The sequence below is a fragment of the Myotis davidii genome, unplaced genomic scaffold (assembly GCF_000327345.1).
Source record: "Myotis davidii unplaced genomic scaffold, ASM32734v1 scaffold1199, whole genome shotgun sequence".
NCBI lineage: Eukaryota > Metazoa > Chordata > Mammalia > Chiroptera > Vespertilionidae > Myotis > Myotis davidii.
Window position 1 is genome coordinate 157,743 of NW_006290022.1, and position 3,631 is coordinate 161,373.

Consider the following 3,631-nt stretch of genomic DNA (forward strand, 5'->3'; position numbering starts at 1 on the left):
TTCCTTTATATGTTTTATTTTTTTAAATATATTTTTTACTTCAGAGAGGAAGGGAGAGGGAGAGAGAGAGTGAAACATCAGTGATGAAAGAGAATCAGGGATCGGCTGCCTCCTGCACGCCCCACAGTGAGGATCGAGCTCACAACCCAGGCATGTGCCCCTGACAGTGAATTGCACCATGACCTTCTGGTTCATAGGTGGACCCTCACCCAATGAGCCATGCCAGCCGGGCTCCAATGTACTTTTAAAGTTATTTTAAAGTAGAAGTGTAGCTATTTCATTGGTCACATACAACAAAGTGGAACTGTCCATGTTTTGGATGGGGCTTTGAGTCTGATTTAACGTCACATGAAGAGTTTGGGTTGGTCCCTGTAGAATGAGAACTATCCCCTATAAGGGAGGGACTTTCTGTTAAACCAGGGTACCACTTTCAGCTGACAGTCATTTTTGGGTGATCATAACGAAGAGTGAATCCTAGAGTGGATAAAGATGACACAGTTAACATGCCTCACGGCTAATGAAGGAAAGAAAAACATGACATACTGAAGAATGAGGAACTTCAGAGCAGAGAGAAATTACTTGTTTTATTTGAAAAAAAAACTTGTCTATATTTATATGAATAAATATAGACAGTATTTTCATGTAAGAACACTGATGTGCAATAAGTAATTGTTGAAGTCCAACCAAACCCCCAATGTACAGGTCTTTGGAAATGAGGCCTTTGAGAAGTAATGAGGGTTAGAGGAACACAGGAGGGTGGAGCTGTCATGACAGGATTTGTATCTTAACCCTTTGCAGTCCAATTTTATTTTTGGAATTCAAACAGTCTGGTCCAAATTAATTGACGGGATTGAATGTTGAACTTTTTAATGTTCTTATTTTAAAGTTTAAACCAAAAATTCATTGGTTATATTATTAAGTATGTTCAAGCAAAGAGTTTATTCTTTAAAACATTTCATAGTGTGGTATCTTTTGAAACTGGTCCGTCGAGTCAGCCTCGATGTTGGGCCAAAAAGGGTTAAAGCACTGCCAGTAGGTGTGTGAGCCAGTTTTGAAAGACTCCTTAGGAAAGTGACCAGTGACTTGGGCTTTAACAGAGCACTTGGGACCTCTGGGTTTGAGGACTGAGCCAACATGTCTGGAAGGACAAAACAAACAAGTGCAATAAGTAGATTATTTTCCTCTAAATTGAATTTTTTACTTAAGTAAGAGCTTTGGGTCCTAATGATTTAAAAGATCCTAAAAGGTTCTCTAAATATAAGCAGAATCAATCTGACTTATTTGGTCCCTCTCCCCTCCCCGCTCCCCCCAATGTTTTCTCACTCGGTGCTTAATACGGAAACCACGGTAAGGCAATATTCCACTTCTAGCCCTCGGTGGTGTTCAGGGACATACATTTATGGCGTGTCATCTGTATAGCACAATAACATTTACAAAGTAATTTCACATACATTATCTCACTTGATCCTCATTTGTACTTAGAGTAGGTTTTATGGATCTAGAAACTGAGGTTGAGAGATGTAATGGAAATGGCCCCGGGCCACCGAGGGCCAGTTCTAAGAAATGGGAAACCAACTCCAAGCCTTCCGGCTCTGAGTGCTGGTTTTCAGCGGCCAAGCAGTGCTGAACTTGCAAATGCAGGCTCTCGGCAACTTTATGGCAAGTAGGCAACACTGTGCCTGCTTTCATCCCATTCTGGCTTCCAAAATTCAGTCTCTAATTTCTCCATAAAATGCACATAAGGAGGCAAACAGAACAACAGAGCTCCACGGAGAGGTGGGAGCTGGCAGCTGCTAGGCTGGCTCACTTACCCATCACCCATTTCTGTACACCAGCCTCGCCACCCTGAGGTCCGTCAGCACAGTTCCTGCGAGTCAGAGCGGCCATGGGACTGCTCTTGACTGTTCACTCCCAAATGCTAACTCCACAATCCCTGAGGGTCTGCTCACTTAGGTCAATAGCTTCAGGAATGTGCCTTTGCTTGAGAGAGTGCCCTACCTACTACCTTTTTACATGCAAACCCAGCAATTCTGCCCAAGTGCGTTTCTATTGATGCTGCGTTGCCAAGGACATTCATACAGCCCAAGAGGAGACCACCAGACACACTCCGCACACTTGATTTCAAGCAGAGGGGGCCTCCTCTGCTTTCATCCCACCTCCTCCACCCTGGGGTTAGTGGCCCTTCTAGCTGTTTTGACAAACTCCCACAGCTTCTCTTCTATTCAGTAGCATTTTCCTCCTAAAGATCTCAAAAAACATACAAGCAAGCCCTTTGTGACATGCATATTAGAACATGTTTCACTATTTGGTACAGAGAGACACCACTGACAGTTTTAGGTGATTAAAAACACTGTGGACAGTCATTCCTCTGAAGAGCAGTTGGTAACAAGATGTAACCCCTAATTGTTATTCTATTTCTATGGAAAATCAGAGTTGACTTAAGTCATTGTGTTTCCATTTTTATGCTAACTCGGGTGTTTTTGTTCATTTTCTAAAGTGTTAGGGTGGAAATTGAAGTCGCTGATGTGAGAGTTTTATACCTTAGCAATTAGTGCTATATTTCCTTTTAAGTACAGTGTTAAACCTTTTGATATTCCGTGGTTTTTCATTCAAATACTTTCTGTTTTCCCTTTCTGGTATCTCTTGACTAATGGATTGCTAAAAATTGGGCTATTTAGGTCCAAATATTTGGGGATTTTCCAGTTATGTTTGTTATTGTTTGCTAATTTAATCTGTTCTGGTCACTAAAACATTTTGTACGACTTGAACCCTTTTAAATTTTAAAGCCTACCATATGGTCTGCGTCGGTCAACGTGCTTTGTGCATTTGAAGAGAATGTATATTCTGTCCTTGGGTGGAATGGTTTCAAAGTGCCCATTAAGTCAAGTTAGCACGTCGTGTTGTCTAGGTTTTCAGTATCCTTGCTGACTTTCTGTCTCCTTGTTCTGTTGAGAGATGCATGTTAATCGCAGCGGTTTGTGGTGTCGACCTCAGCTCCACATTGGACCTGCTCCTAGCACCTGGTCTGTCGAGGCAGCCTGGACGTTGGACCCAAAAGGGTTAAAAAGTAAGAGCACTTGCTGAAACCGGTTTGGCTCAGTGGATAGAGCGTCGGCCTGTGTACTGAAAGGTCCCAGGTTCGATTCCGGTCAAGGGCATGTATCTGGGTTGCAGGCACATCCCCGGTGGGAGATGTGCAGGAGGCAGCTGATCGATATTTCTCTCTCATCAATGTTTCTAACTCTCTCTCTCCCCTCCTCTCTGTAAAAAATCAATAAAATATATCTAAAAAGAGCACTAGGGAGATTCGCTTTCTCTCTGCCAGGTCAGGACACAGAAAGAAAGACCAGTGTTTACAGCCAGGAAGCGTTCCACCATGCTGGCTCCCTGATCTAGGACTCAGCCTCCTGAACTCTGAGGAATGAGTTTCTTTTGGTTGAAGCCACCCAGTCTGTGGTATTTTGTTATAGCACCTTGAACAGACTAACACATGGGGAAAACCCTGGATTTCTGTACCAGGCTCCTCCTGGGAACTGTTCACCATAATGGCTTTGTCTCCTCCTAGCTTGTGCAGCGTACCTAAGACAGAATCAGAGTTCTTTCTTGTAAATTGGTCATATACAGTTGGATG